This window comes from Lontra canadensis, unplaced genomic scaffold, assembly GCF_010015895.1.
Source record: "Lontra canadensis isolate GAN:19392208 unplaced genomic scaffold, GSC_riverotter_1.0 scaffold1, whole genome shotgun sequence".
Classification (NCBI taxonomy): domain Eukaryota; kingdom Metazoa; phylum Chordata; class Mammalia; order Carnivora; family Mustelidae; genus Lontra; species Lontra canadensis.
The window spans coordinates 42577551-42594455 of record NW_022630995.1 but is presented as its reverse complement, the minus strand read 5'-3'; the positions used below and the strand labels follow the sequence as shown (position 1 = coordinate 42594455).

Below are 16905 nucleotides of genomic sequence, written 5' to 3'. Positions count from 1 at the left end.
TTTTTTTTTTTTTTTTTTTTTTTTTTTTTGGTCAACTCAGCTGGTGGCATTTGAAGGAGATGAAGGTGACTGTTTCCTCCAGCAGTCCCAAGATTACCTCTGTTCAGGCTGCTGTATTTTGAAAGGAGCTAGGTCCCTCAGGGCTCAAACTCCAACAGAGTCATAACCTATAAAACATAAACACTTATTCATCATGGGGAAGCACCCACCTCCTTGATTTCCTTTTTCACTAGAAGAACTGGTCCTTCTAGGTCCTGCAAGGGCTTGTTTTGGGGATATATCAGGTTCTGCATTACACCCTGTGACTCTTTCAGGATTTTTGAGACATGTGACTAGAACACTACCTTTGGGCTAGGAAAATTGTTGGCAGACACTTTAAAATAGTAATTGTGTCTTAAAAAAATAGTTAAGTGTGTCTCTAGGTGTGTACATGTACAGCAGCATTATTTGTGATATTCTTTAAAGTGGTAGCATAGTGAAGACTTGTTTGTTCAATAAACAAAACAAATCATTTTGATTTACATGCATTTTTTTGCTGATGCGACCTTAGCCATTAAAGGCTGAACCATTCATCTTCATTCAAGAACGAATGGCCTAGTCTCTGATAAAGCTCTGAAATCATTGATTGTCCTCCATAACCCCATTTCTACACATATCTTTCACATCCACAGGCCTTCACAGAACTGGGTCTCTCCACCTGGAGGGCCCTTTCCCCACATCTGTTTGGAAAACTCACGAAAACAATAGTAGACCTGTGCTGAGAGTTTAACGTGTCAGGCGTCATGTTCATGAGTTTCATCTCCATTTTCTTAATTCATCTACACAAAGGAACATAGAATTAGACATTATTAGCATCATCCATATTTAAGAGGAAAAAAAAAAGAGGCTTGGAGAAATCTAATATGGCCATGATCACTCAGAATTGACTAAAGTAGGATGTGCCTTCTGTGATTTTTCCTGTTTTCTCCTATGTGAAGCTGTGACTCTAAGTCACATTCAACTCTGACTTACAAGAGGACAATGATTATATCTTCTCTTTTATGAACTTTCTATGTCAACAGTGTTTGTTACTCACTAAATGTTGGACAAATGAGTGAATGTTTACAAAACCATCGCTCATCTTCCTTATCTGCATGTGGACCATTCCTCTCATCCATACTTCCCTCTACTGTTTTCATTCCCCTTGGTATGTTCCTCTTGACCATTATTAGCTTCATAGATTACTCACTATATATAGTAAGAAATATATTATGCAAAATAATTCATTATTTTCTCCCAAATTTAGGACCAGTAATTAAAAACCAAGTTGAATTCTATATATAGAATTCAACCAATGCATTCTAAAATTTTGAGGAAAGGTAACCAGAGCAATTCTTTTTTACATTATAGGAAAATAAAAGAAATTCATACCATATAAGTAAGAATCTTATCAGTTTACAGAAAAGAAAAGAAAAAAAAAGTGAAGATTAAAATATATATGAGATTAAGAGGATTAATCAAGAAGGAAAAACATTTTTTTTGAGCAAAAAAGAAACCACCAGAGTCTGGAAAAATGAAAAAAAAGTGGAAAAGCAATAAAAAATTGAAGGAAACATATCATTGAAAACCAGAGACACTGAAAGGACTTAAAAAATATACCAAATAAAACTGTGAAGGAAAACAAAATCAATGCAGGAAGAGAAAAGGAACTTTATGAATTTCTGTTTCCTTCATTTTTAGAAAATCTTTTGAAGTCCAAATTCTGGAAAGAGAAAGAGCAAGTTAAGATACGTTGATTTGGGAACACTGTATATTTCTAAGACTTTTTCTGGGGTAATAGTGCTTTTGAGAGCAAGATAATTGTTTCAACATTAACTTGGAGTATTTAGAACTAAAAAGATTGTGCCTAGAAAATAAATCAAGTTAAGGCTTGATGGAAAATTAAGATACAAGTCAAAATATCCCTCCTAACCATACTCTCTAGCAAGATAATCATAAAACTAATTAATCAATCTATTAGCTCTGTGAATATTGTTCTTATCTTTTTTATTATTATTATTTATTTTAATGTGGAGTGACTAGAACATAGAGTAAGTGTTTGCTGAATTAGGCATGGAATTTTAAGAGAGATTATCATCAACCAATCTAGTCTTAGATAATGCCATTATAAGAATCACTCATCTCTGCTTGAATAATTCCAGTGACACAAAATCCAGAGGTAGCTCACTGTTATTTTGGGACATTTTTAACTTCTCAGCTTTTTCTTATATTGAGCCAAAATCTGTCTTCCTGTAACTTGAATTCATTTATCCTGGGTTTTCTCCTTGGGAAAACAAATAATAAGTTATATTCATTTTCTAAACAAAAGTATTTCCAAGACATATATTCAAACAGGCCCTCCATCATAATATTTACATATATTGTGTCTCCCTATATATTCTTTTCTTTTCTTTTTTTAAGATTTTATTTATTTATTTGACAGAGATGACAAGCAGGCAGAGAGGCAGGCAGAGAGAAAGGGGGGGAAGCAGTTTCCCTGCTGAGCAGAGAGCCCCATGTGGGACTCAATCCCAGGACCCTGGGATCATTACCTGAGCTGAAGGCAGAGGCTTTAACCCACTGAACCACCCAGGCGCCCCTCTCCCTATATATTATTTTCTAGGTGAAAGCCCTAGTTCTTCTAATTGCTCTGTGTTGCTTCATTGCAAAACCTTTTAGCATTCATTTAGTGCAAATCCTTTTTTTTTTTTTTTTTTTTTAGTAGAACAAGGAATTCAGGATGGGCTCCCACAGTTTATATTCTCATATTTGGTCAATTTGAAGAGCCTGGAAAATCCATTTGAATACCTTCAGAGAAAAAAGGGAGGTGCAGCTTAAAACAGCATATGGCTTTGATCTGAATTTTTACATTAATAAAGGTATGGTTTGGATAGTGAATAGTATAATGTAAAAATAAAATAAATACCACTATGTATAAAAATGGATGAAAAAAGATAGAAAAATGAATTAATATTTAAAAAATAACATTTGATGAAGGTAAAAGAATTTTCAACCTCACTTTTGTATTTTTAATTGAATATATATTTTAGTTCAGTTGATGCCTGAGATGGATCTTTGCCTGAAAAAGCTCCGTTCATCATTCTAACAAATCTGGCTCTTAAAAAAAAAAAAAATCCCTAAGTGGATAATAATATCAGTGAATCAGTGGAAGTAAAAGACAAACAAAACAAAATCAAAACAAAAGCTATTTTATTTTCTCAATAAAATTACTGACTCTACTGATGAATAATATGTGCTAGCATGTAGTAGTATATTACACAGAGGTCAAAGAGGACAGAATAAGACTGAAAGATGTATAAAGGATTCCCTGTCAGATATGGACTTTTTCCAATAAAAGTTACTGCAAAGTAAATTTTTCATTTATGTAAAGTGCCCCTTAATGCCAAAATGCTGTCAATGTCCCTCAGTGAGTTCTATTTATGAGTAGATTATGGCACTCTCTCAGAGGCCCTGCACATCTGACTTTTAGTGAGTGCCTACACAGAATATATGGCCTTTACTAGAACCTGGAAATTTAATTAATTTGCTGGCAGAGAATACTTTTTATGCCACATGGCTTTTCCCTGACCCTACCCAAGATTTCCATTTTCAGATGTGCTTCATATATTATGAACCTATATAGTCTTAACGAACATTTTCCATATGGTAATTATAATGTTTGACTTTATATTCTCAAAAGCTCCAGTGCCTACATAAATTCTTTCTCTTTAATACTAAATGTTGCTTTGTAAGTTATATGAATATATACCCCTCATTCTGCTTTTCTTAGACTCAATTCCCAAAGCAATATTCGTTGGCTATTTGATTATATGTAACATTCTTAAGCAGTATTCTCAAGAACAGAAAACCTCTATCTGATTTGTCTATCACTACTATTAAAGATGTGTTCTATGTGCAGCATGTCTGATTTAATATCTTTCACTCTGTCTTCTAGTATTTTAGAAAGAGGAGAGTGAAATGCAGGATATTTGGGTTAATCACTTGCCCTCTCAAGACCTCATGTACAAATTCCCAAAATGAGGAGTTTAACTAGCGTGTTTTTAAAGTAACTTCCAACTTTCTATGGAGTATGGAAGACAAGGAATTTTAGAAATTAGAGTTTTGTTCTAGATTTGCCAATAAAACTATATTTCACCTCCCCAAGATACAGTATGCTCATTTGTAAAATACAAAGACCAAGTTAGATCAGGGATGTCATCTTTAGAGACGACATGTGCTGACTTATTATTTTTTTCTAGAGCTTTCTCTTGAGAAGGATTCTGAGAATTTTGCTTTTGAAAATAGGCAAATGCAAGAGAGTGTTTGGTGCTTTAAGGAAGACAGGTTGAGGAGAGGACTACGACTTGAAATAACTGAAGGACTTGAATGCAAAAGAGAGACAAAGGATTGAACTCAATCTTTATGATTCTTAAGGGCAAAAAGAATGCCAGTAGGCTTAAATGGGAGAAAATTGCTTCCATATAAGGATGAAATTTATTACCTTTAAGAAATAATAAAATCTGCTCCATAGAATAGTGTGTGTTCTGAAATCTGTATCACTAAGGATGTTGAAACTCAGGTTGCAAGATTAACTTCTCCAAATCATTATTAAAGGACCTCATTCATAAGATAGCAAGTTAGAGAAAATGAATTCCAATGCTAATGGTCTGTGATTACATGATAATCATCAGACATAATAATAGTGATAGTTCTGTACTGGAATTTGGTAACATAAGTCTCACAAGATTTCACTGAAATTGGTGATTGAGAATTTTCAGTACAAGTTATCATAATTGTTAGCCAGTGCCCATAGCATTCTAGAAAAATGCTTTTATCTGACCAATGCTAGTGTTCCGGAAAGAAAGTCACTAATTTTTATTTGCGGAGTCATTACTTCTTTTCTATCTGGAGAGTCCACCTTCTGTCCTCATTATGAATGCTATTTTTCTATTGCAATGTAACTGACTATAATAAAAATTGTAATAAAGACAGCTTGCAAAAGTAACTTAATGATTAATTGTTTTTAATTTATTAAGATGTGGGACATAAAGCATTCACATAGAATCATAAATTATTTTATTGGGAAGAGATTATGAAAATTCCTCATTTTAAAATCCAGTGAAGAAAAAAAATAAGCAACCTTTCAAGGTCATTCAGTCAGTGGGAGAGGGGTGATCCATATTTCCTGAATCCCAGTATAGAGGCAACCAAATTTACTGCAGTAGCTTGCTTAAAAGTATAGATCTTGGTGAGTTGACACTTTCTTTTGTGTCCTTAGATGCACTACTTATCTTGAATCAGCAGGATGAAATAGGAAAGCAAACACACAATTTTATTTATAAGAAACAGAAAAACACTAGGTAGTGTAGCCTGCTGTGTTCCTGGAGGGGCATGGAAGTCGGCATCCTTTTGTAAAGCTTGACATGACAAACATTCTTTGTAATCGTCTAACAACTTTTGCCAGAAGTGAAACCAGTCAAAAATATATTCCAACTTAAAGTCAGGAGCTGCATAATATGATCTTATCACCTCTATTTTGTGGCTGGAGACACCACAGTATGCAACCTTCCCAGAGTGTATAGTCAATAAAGAAGAGCAAGTTACCAAAGATTTCCAATCATAAGCATTAATCAGACTCAACTATCATTATTTAAGCTTGCCTGTCCACTCTAATCAGAACAACAGGCATCAATTAAATAAATAGAACATCTGATTATAAAAAGAATTAACACAGGCACATTAGCTGCTTTTAATAGGATATGAGTTAATTGACAGGGGGAAAATGTCCTTAGACACCATATGCATATTGCTCGGGATTTTAATTCTTTGTGATCTTTGTTGAACATAGCACCTTGAAAACCAACGTGTTCAAGTAATGAAGAAAATGCATACAAATATTTTTAAAACAATAAAAAAATGTGGATCTAGTCTTGAAATTGCACCAATGTTGTGAGATAATTGAAAACATAATCATTACACTAGTTTTACTGATTTCTGTATTTATGAATGAGAACAAAAAGATGAGATTGGGAGGGCTGATGGCTTTACAAAGGTGTTTTAGATTATTTGTTTTAAAGGTTTCCGCCCCTCCATAAGTCACTGTACTATCAGTAACTTTTCTCCTTGTTTTTGAGCTAGTTATCAAAAAGGCGTACATTATAAGTCTTTCAATATGTGAATTAAACAGGTTTTGCATAGTAAGTATCTTTCAGTATATCCATAAAATATTTTCTTCCAAGAGACTGAAGTTCTAATTTTATCACGGAAATCAACAGAAAAGTAACTTTCAGCTAACACACTAATTTGCTTTACTGCAAACTCTGCTGGATTGCATTAGGTTAGGGAGAATATCCAAATATTTTTGGCTTCAGTAGGAGTGAGAAAAGAAGCCAGAATAAAATCATTTGGTTATGTTTTGCAACACTTGAACTTAAGAAAATTGTGGTTATGCCTCAGATACTGAAAACATATGCTGAACTGTGATAGGTAGAAGATATTTTTATGAGAAAGTAAGGAGAGGAGGAGGTAGATTAAAATTCAGCAGAACAAACTACTTATGCATGGAGTAAATCCTGAGTGAAGGAGAAAGGAAATTTCTAGAACCCCGCCAGACCTGCCCAAGGATCCTTCTTCAATGGTTCTATGGTTCACTGGGCAAATAGGCTCTTTTTTTTTTTTTTTTTAATGTTTCCAGAATATATGTCATGGATATGTGAGTGTTATGTAAACATAACAACATTTTGAATACATATGTAAAACATAGAATCTATTTCTGACCTTCCACGTTGCCTTAATAGTGGTATTGAGATACTATATATCGCAGAAGAAATACAACCATGAACATTTAAAACTACAGTTCATTATTTTCGATTTAAAGAATAATGAAATTTTAGAAAGGAAATGTGTTCCATGTAACAAAAGTCTCCTTTTAACAAGCCTCTTTAATTTTTTTTTTTTTTACATTTCTGTTTAAATTCAAGTTAGTTAAGATACAGTGTAATACTCATTTCAGTTGTATGGCATGGTGTTCAACACTTCCATACAACACCCAGTGCTTACGACAAGTGCCCTCCTTAATCCCCATCACCTATATCATCCATCCTCCCACCCACCTCCCTTCTGATAACTGCCAGTTTGTTCTCTATAGTTAACTTTGTTTCTTGGTTTCCCTCTCCCCCTTTTTCCTCCTTTGCTCATTGTTTTTTCTTCAGTTCTTCAGATGAGTGAAATCATATGGTATTTCTATTTCTCTGACTGACTTATTTCACTCAGCATAATACTCTCTAGCTCTGTCCATGTGGTTGCAAATGGCAAAATCCCATTCTTTTTTGTGGCTGAGTAGTATTCCATTTAACAAGACTCAGTTTTCAAAAGAATTTGTTATAAATTATGAGGAAAAAATTCATGTAATTTTAGCCAAGCACTTTAAAGTTCTAATAATATTTTAACAAACTAAATTAGCTCAATCTGGAAATGGAATAATTTACAACTGAATAAATGATCATGGGATATCACAGTATTTTTAAAGAATATGACATTTCTGTCTTTTTTTTTAAAGAGAGAGTTATGATATTTATCTCTTTTAATAAAGAAAAGGTATGCCAATACTTCTATATAATTTGTCATTCCTGTCGTTAAAATAATGGCTGGCAAAAGACAGTCATTATCTCATTACAAATTTAAGAATGCATTTTTAAGAAAGAAAAAGCATAATGAACAGATAAACCATGAATGTATTTTACTAAGTATGTAACAATATATTTTTCCAAACGTAGTAATGTAAGGTGGTCATTTTATTCTAATGTAACCCTTAGGAATGAACACTACTTTAAAAAGATATTAATGAGTTTGCTGGGTTTTGTAGGGGTAAAAAAACCTGCTTATTGTTTCAAGAATATGAGGCTCAAAGCACTAGATTGGTAAAATCAGATGGTTCAGAAAGTTTAAGAAAGCAGTGAATCATCTAAAATGTGGTGCAAATATCACTAACGTTTTCCAAAGATTTATCCAGGAAGGGTTGTGATGCTTTTGTAGACATTTCACTTTTACCTCCAATTGCAGTTTGTTTATGAGATTCAGTAATGAGGATAACTGTGTTTTGAATTTTACTCATAAACTGAGGAACACTCAAAGGACCATTTAGGTAACACAGAGTTCTTTTTTTATGCCAAGGATTTATTATAAATAACTGTGAGATTTCAAAGACGTTTTCTCTAAGGAAACATGTTATATATACAGCACCATTAGTAATTAAAATGATGAACTATTTTTAGGACTTTCATACAGTCCAAATGTCAGAGATACAAATTATTTTGTTTTATTGCATGAGTTACATGTAAAAAAAAAAAAAGTAGAATAAACATTGTAACTGCCCATTGCCAGAGCATTTTTGGGAAAAGAAAAAAACCTAAATCACTGTTGTTAAGTGTTATGGAGTTTACTTCATCATGGCTATGGTTTATACAAAAGCGTGTGTCCTGTAGTTGTATGAATATTGTATTTATAAGGAAAGTGTATATATTATGTATTCTTCCAGAAGTCAGATGGCATTAAATCAATTTTCAAGTGTTTGTGGTTTATTCTAATGCCTAGAACCCTGACACCTAAGGATTTACTTTGTTCACAATGAAACTCTTAGACCCTTAAGCCGCAAATGAAATTTTTTTTTTATCTGAAATAGTTTACGGTGCTAAAAATGTGTTCCTTCATCTATTTTAGTGAGTGGTTATTTATCTATTTTACTTTGAATAAATAATTGGAGCTTCCATTTTATTTAGCACAAATCCCAAGTGAAAGGAAACATAGACTTTTTTTTTTTTTTAAGATTTTATTTATTTGTCAGAGAGAGAGAGAGAGCATGCAAGCACAAGCAGGGAGCATGAGGCAGAGGGAGAAGCAGGGTCCCTGCCAAGCAAGGAGCCTGATGCAGGACTTGATACTGATCCCAGGGTCCTGGGATCATGACCAGAGCTGAAGGCAGATGCTTAACCGACTGAACCACCCAGGCATCCTGACATAGACTTAATGAGTAACTGGCTGGCAGAGTAAAACACTTGCATTAAATTGTCATCTATGAAATTTTGATAGACAGTGTAACCACTTCATGTTCTATTCTCTTGCCTGTAAAAGATAACATAGCAACATACATTAAGCCCCCAGTAGTTAATGTGGGCATTATACAGATTGTGGCCTTGAAATAGAAAGGGAGATCGAGAGGGAGGGAGGAAAAGAAGGGGAAAGAGAAGAAGGGAGGGAAGGAATGAAGGGAGAGATGGAGGGAGTTAGGGAGGGCTATCTTTCCTACTGATTTCCTGCTGATATATAAAAAAAGTCAATCCTCCAATACAATTTGGAGATGCTGCATCCAAGTAGAGAGGACAGAGAAAATGCATATAATAGAATATTTTTCAATTAAAAAATGAATCTTTGTAGGTAGGCTTAGAGAAATGCTTTTAGGAATGAATGGAAAAGTGAGAATTGACTGTGGCTAGGTCATGTAATAAGGCACTATTCACACTTGAAAACAGGCAATTTATGAAAAAGCAAAATCTTGTCATGTGACATTACCTCCTACAGTTAATGATAGTTGGAACCCTTTTAGTGTGACCACATGTTTTCGATAATCTTCTAGAGAACTCTTACATGATGGTGACAAAAGAGATCTGGTGAAGAAATTACAGGATAAATTTCATGCGAAATGTTACAGGAACAATCCTTACACATGCGATTGTTTATTTCTGGATAAAAGAAAATGAATCAAATGTAAAAAAAATGTTCAGCTACAAATAATTTGCAAATATGGATAAATAGAAAAATATAAACATAAGACTGAAAATTAGGTGAGAAATGTTAATTCTCTGATAGCAGTTAATTAACATGTCATTTATATTTCTTTCATCTCATTTTCTGTCCTTGGATTTACTGTGTGTTATTGATGCAAATCAACTTTGGCTGCTAAGGTAGCCTCAGTTATAGTCACATGATTTTATACAATATAAGGTGAGAAAAATCACAGTTGAACTATAAATAAAACTGATAATTTCTCTACTGAGTTGAGGAAAAGGGAAATAAAATTTATGTTTAAAATGTATTAATATGAGTAAATTGAGTTAGCTCCCTTTTTATATTTGGAATTTTAAAAATTAGAGTTGATTCCATTAAAGAGGTGACTAAAATATGGGAGTTAAGAAAAAAGGAGGCAATACTTGTGATGTCTGTCTATCCAATAAATAAATAAAATCTTTAAAAAAAAGAAATAAAGGAGGCAGAGTTGTGATTTGACATTGAAATGAAAATATGTGGGTCTATAGGTCTTCTAGGTGTACTATTTTATCTTTCAACAGATCTTCTCTTGCCAAATGAATAGACACTTACTAGGTCTTTTATGAGACCATTTATAAAATATTTGGTGTATTCTTTTTTTTTTTTTTTTAACATTTTATTTATTTGACAGAGAAAGACACAACAAGAGAGGGAACACAAGCAGGGGGAGTGGGAGAGGGAGAAGCAGGCTTCCTGCAGAGCAAGGAGCCCAATGTGAGGCTCCATCCCAGGACCCTGAGATCATGACCTGAGCTGAAGGCAGATGCTTAACAACTGAGCCATCCAGGTGCCCCAATATTTGCTATATTCTTAATGAAACTTTTAAATTAATGCGTTTTCATTCATATTCTATCTTATTAAAAATGATTTAATGTGTCTTATAAGAATATGAAATCTTGACAATTAGTCATAGTTTCATTATGATTGAAGCATATCTAAGTCTACCAAAAATGCAGCCCTCTTTTTCCCAGTGTACTGTTCTTATTGGAAAATTAATTCTGGTGATTGCTCACCACCTAAGGGTGCTGTCAACTGATGCTGAAATGTACTGCACAGCTACTATAAACCTTATCTATTGGTCTCCTTACCTGATACCATTTCATTGTTTTTACTGCCATTTTTCTGCTGCAGAAAAGGACCAAGTCAACTCACCTGTCCTAGCAGATATATACAGGATGTCTGCTGCTACTTTGGTCGAATAGAACATGCCCAGAGGGTTTCAAATTTTGCCTCAATGGCCTTAAAGCATTTCCTCTGACCTAACTAATCTCTTTCACTCACCTCTGTACCCACAAAGTAATCTGTTTTCCAGGGTTGGTAATCTGCCTCTTCCTTTCCTCAGTCAGCACTCAAATTTATCCAGTGCCAGGAACAACAGAATTCAGTTGAAAAAATGCACATTGATTTTTGAACAACCTGAGTTGGTCTTGGAGGAAACAAATTATTTGAGCTGAATGCCTTCTTCTATGTGAAAGACTCTTAGGATCCTAGAACAGGGATATCTGCGGTTTCAACAAATGTTTAGTAAACAGATGTCTCTCTAATTGATAGAATTTGAGTAAGTATGACAAAATGATAGGGAAATTTCTGGCATTGGGTTGGTTACAGCACCAGAGATTCATGCCAAGGGGCATCAGCTAGACTTTTTCAGGTTGTACAGCCTAAGTCATTGCTTTCTTAAATTATTAGCTTTCAGTTTCTTACAAATCTACAAGATGTGTGTGTGTGTGTGTGTGTGTGCACGCACGTGCACATGTCTGTGCACTCATGCATGTATGTTTCCAAGCGAGGTAGAAAGGTGATCAATTAAGTCATTCTGTGTAAGTGGGAGTAAGAGTCTTGAGATTACACTGAGAGTCTTGACTTCATATTAGTACTCCTCTCAGTAGCTGTGCCACTTGTGTGTTATTTCTGCTCCAGTGACAATAGCTCAGCACTTCCGCCATGCAGGTCATAAATGTGCAGACCAAGTTGTATTATCGTCAGTGTTCTAATCAACAAGATCCTCTTACTTACATTTCTGGTATTTACCAATCATGGGAAGTGGGAAAGTGGGATATATTACAGCTGTTGTCAGGGTGAGTTTTCAGGGTGAGCTGACACAAGGAAGAAGTAAGCCATTGGTCCACTACTGAAACCATCCTATGAAACTCAAACCTTGGCTAACGGTAGCTAAAATCAAGAATATCTGATAGGGGCTGACTAATAGATTCCTCTGGCTTCTGGTATAAATCTGGTCAATCAAAAATAAGGCTTCAGAGTATAAAATACCATGCCATATGTTGATTAAGTATATGCTTTGAGGCTGAAGAGTCATTGAAAATTTCCTGTTCCTTTCTAAATTTGCTGAGTTTCTTTTCCTAGATAATATCATTTTGTTGCTTTTTGTATATAGGCTACCTGTCAATATTTGAGATTCCTAAATTGTGAAGATGTTTTCTCAGTTCTTGATAATTGTTTAAGGCCAAATAATACATTTGTATTGTTACAACATGATATGCCTTTACAAATATGGTGGTAATTAAGTTAATCTGACAATGAATGATAGTATAAAGTACTTCCTTTATGCCCAATCTGTGCTTTGTGCTAGACTGAATTCATAGGATTCACCCTGTTGCTTATATTATTTTCCTCTACTTTTTTTTTTTCTATTTCTTTCAAAAGGAGTGTCTGGATATTCCTGCGTTTTTCACAGTTCATAGATGGTAAAACAGTATGGACAGTGCATTTTAGAATTTATGATACTTGCCAAATCTGACTGGAATGTCAGAAAAGAGTGAAAGAAGAAACAGCACAACTAAGCAAGTTACCCCTTCTTCTCATTTCCAAAGTAATTTTTTAGGCCTAGGGAAATTTTGACATGAGCGAAAACCTTTCTCAACTCCGCAAACCAGACTTAATTCAGAAGATCACTCTGAGTCTTATGGATTATGACAGTATCAGAGGGGCCATATTTTTACATGGATGAACCAATGCAGGACAATTTTGGAAATATATTAGACACAAACATATTATCTCTCCATCTCAAACATATATGTCTTCTCTTGCTGTCTTGATGCATCTTCAGTAAATGCCTGTATTTGGGGTTTATAAGAAATATTCCATTTTCAACTAAGATTAAATTGTGCATTATCTTCTCCTAATAACAGTGTAACACAGGGTCTACCCTGTACTTCAGAGTTCATTTTCTTTGAGGAACGTCTCATTCACTGCTTTAGCTTAGCCATAGGGGAAATGACAGAGCATATTAAGCTCCTTCAGTAGCAATAGTTATATTTATTTGGGGACTTATTGCATTTCATTTTTCATATCTTTGCATAGAAGAACCTCAAATGTACCTTTTTTTTTTTTTTTTCTTACCTCCCTGGAGTAGGCAGAAGTAGCAGCAGAAGATGTGTAGTTTCAGCGCTGGACAACAAAAGAGGCAGTACTAGGAGCCCTAGACTACCAGAGGCTAAAGTGGCATTGTTCTACCTGTAGTCTACTTAGTCCCACAACTCAGGCAGTAACTTGGAAGGCCTTTCTCTTTTTCACATTTTAAATGAACTGCTGCTAAGGCTTTGTTTTGTTTCATTTCTTAATGTGATTCCCACTGATGGAGAGCAACGGGGCACTTTTCATCCCATTGCCTAAAATTCCCTTTCAGGGAAAGTGAGAGATATTCAGAGTTATTGCTTTAGGTTTTGCTTGAGCACATATTTTTTAATTCATGTTCATGCCACAAAGGACTTGAGGCATTCTCCAGAATCCATAAGAAATATGTTAACTAGCTTATATTCAGTTATTTTAAATTCAACAACTCTTTGTTTCTCTTGGCTGGTATTCTAATACAATTTGCAATACTTGTGTGGTATACTTAGTAGGTGACCTATAAGGTACAGGCACTTATATTTTAATTAAATATGAGTCTATGTGCAAAAATAAAATATATTAGGTACTTTATGTGATGTAAATTAATGTTTGAGGATCCTGACTCATATTGGGAAAAATAAAATGTGCAAAAATAAAATACAAAAGGTATTTTATGCAATGTAAATTCATGTTTGAGGATCCCGACTCATATTGGGAAATAAGTAATTTAGATCAACCAAAGCATGCAGGTATGTGAATTAATTCAGTAATCTGCATTTCCATAGTTCTAGTTATATAAAATGACATCCTTAAAATTAATGGTTAGTTTTTGGGCAAAAACATGATAGTTAATGTTTCTAGCCTTTTCAAAGTGCAATGAATTACTCTTATCAAAATAATTTTATTTTAAATATGTTCAGCAGAGTTGTTTTATCAATCCTCTCCTTTTTCCTGAAGCTATTACCTCTCTAGATCACACAAGATATCAAATCACCTTTCCCCAATCATGCAAAACCAAAGATTTTCAAAATTCTAAGCATTTACCCCTCTTGAGTGATATTACCTCATGCTGTTGAATCTTCCTATGCAGATTAGATTTCTTCCTCATTCTACACCAACCCTGAAAGAAATTAAAGAAAGTGCAAAACTTGCCAGCTGGAGATAGCCATGTTAAATACTTTGCCCTTTTGTGTTCTTTCATCTGTATCCTTCCATCAAAAACAAAATAATCTTTGAGGTTTTATGGAACTTCAAGAATGCATATTTTAAAAAGAGAAAAAAGTAATCTTATCCTAAGTTCAGAAGCAGCCAGTGCCAAATTATTATGGATAATCTTCAGGCAATATCCAGACAGGATGACCATTTTCATCCAAAAGTATTTGTATGGAGTGAAAATGCATTTTTCCCCATGGAATCTTTCAAGGCAATTAATTTTCAGTGCACACAGATGATTTACGTGGATAACCTGGCCATGTTAAGCATGTACATGGTCTCTGACCATCACCATTATAACTCATCAGACTTTCCAGAGCAAGAGCTGTTTTAATCAAAGGATTTTCATTGCAGATCCCTGACTAGGATGTCAGAGCTTAGGAGATATTTTCTAAGTAATTGTAAAGCAGTGTTCTCAATCAGCATTTATTATTGCAGAGCGAGAATTACACTGTCAGAATTTCTATTGAAGATACACCTCGGTCATTTGAAACTTTGAGTCATATGTACTTCAATATCTCTACTGGATTAAAAGCACATTACATCCTTCTCCTTTTATAATGGTGATTAGGACAAAAATGCACTCTTCTGAGTGCTCAACTTACTCACTGAGGATAGTTTTTGTTGTTTTGTGACAGGATTTTGTATCCATGAAGTGTTTCATGACTGTTTCAATGGTAGCCATCAAATGTAGAGTAATCACTCTCAAAGCACAGGGGAACCTAAAGTCCTTTTTCGATAAGAGAGTAAAGGAAGAGAAGCAGTATTTCAGCTTGGTTTGGTCTCTCATTCATTTTTGGTGTTTTGAGGGGAGTGGGATATGGATTGAGTAGGCAGGTTTTTGTTTTTATTGTTGTTTTGTCTCCAACTTTCGAGAGAAACTAGAAGAAATCACCCATAGAATTCCCATCAACTTTCTCCCAGTGCCTCCATATTTTTAGTAGTTGAGAAAGAAGGGGAGGTATCCTATGCTGAGACTTGACCATGTTGCAAATAGGGAGCAAAATGTCTTCTGAGATCATGCATCAAATTACTGTTAAAGCTGAAATCAAAGTCAAAGTTATCAAAATTGGTTTTAAGGACAAAATCCTATTATTCCTATGAGAACATCATTTAGTAAGAAGAGCACCAAAATGGGAACTAAGAACACCAAGAATCTCCACTTTAATCCTTCTTAGGAAATAAACCTAGGCAATCTATCAGCCTCTTTATCTCTCAATTTCCATATTGTGAAATTATGGAATTGGGCTAAAGACTTGTAAAATCCATCTAGTTTTAAATTTGATACTTTTCTATGTGATGTATATTTTTAAATTAACCAACTAAATAAAGTGTGGGTATTTAAAGTGGAAACAATATATCATAAAAATTATAATAATTTTAAAACTGTTTTAAATCCATATAAGGATTGTGACTAAGAAGGATATTGAATTGCAAGAAGAGAAAGCAATGACTGACATTACAAGAAGAAAAAAAAATCTAAGTCATAAACACAATTGATTTTTAGCTTCTTGCTCTTTTGGTTTTGTTTGAGTTGTAATTTCAGGCTGTACTTTCAAAACTAATCATAGAAGGGCCAAATAGTTGGCAATAGATATTTTCTAAAATTGGGCCAAATATAATTTCCTGAACATTTACAATCTAACAATTCTTATAGTTTATGTTATTCTCTTCAATGGCCAGTCTGCATAGGATGTCTTTCGAACTTAGCTTTCTCTGTGTTTAAAATTATGGTTTATGCTTTTGCAAGAAAACTACATAGACTGTGATTGGCAGAAAATATAGACAATTGTATAAAGCAAAGTGTACTTTCAACTGTAGAAAACAGTTAGTCCTGTTGACACTTATAAGATCCTAGCAGTATTCTTCGTTTCTTCTCGCTCCTACACACACACACACACACACACACACACACACACTCAATGTGAACAGTTTAACAATTACATTAAAAATAAGTACATTAATAAGTATTAGCCTTCAGAACCAAATATTTTCTTCCAAGCCCAAGAATCAAAGAATTCAAGCAATGAAGCATCAGTACCCTCTGAGTTTAAACCTTTAGTGTCCAATCTATAGGACTCTCCCCACTGGAAGCCCATTGTTGTGGACTTTGTCCTGGAATCTATTAAAGTGAACAGCACAGCTGTATTTTATACATACTTTCTGCAAACTCCAGATCACAGCTCACATGAGCTTTGGTCTGTGTGCCTTACTCATGCACTAGACTGAGAACCTTGGGAGTAAAGAGACTCTGTCTCCTTCATTCACAACTCATTCTAACACTTAGAAGGTCCCAAAAAGTCCCAATATACATTCAAGGAATGGATGCATTTCCTTGATTTTATTAAAAATATACCTTAGAAACCAAATATAACATACAAGAGAACACTGTTCTCTATATAGTCTTCACTGTTCCTCTTTGACTTTGTTTTGCAAATATTTTTTGAGTGGACACCAGGTTCCAAGTATCATTTAGCCTCCCGGAAAAAAAAAAAAAAAAAA

The 16905-nt window shown here is 34.2% G+C and overlaps 1 protein-coding gene across 10 annotated transcripts in view; it reads left to right on the top strand.

Annotated features, from left to right (window-relative positions):
- Window positions 1–16905, top strand: part of PCDH7 (protocadherin 7) — a 413338-nt gene that overhangs the window by 222366 nt on the left and 174067 nt on the right. The window contains exon 4 of one of the 10 annotated variants that reach the window (XM_032853680.1): window positions 2744–2955. The exons of 7 other annotated variants lie outside the window; for them this stretch is intronic. The gene's annotated coding sequence lies outside the window, so the exon portion shown is untranslated. Of the gene's footprint in view, window positions 1–31; window positions 497–1719; window positions 1737–2743; window positions 2956–16905 lie in introns of those variants that run through there. 2 more of the 10 variants (XM_032853673.1, XM_032853687.1) reach the window with 2 other exon arrangements.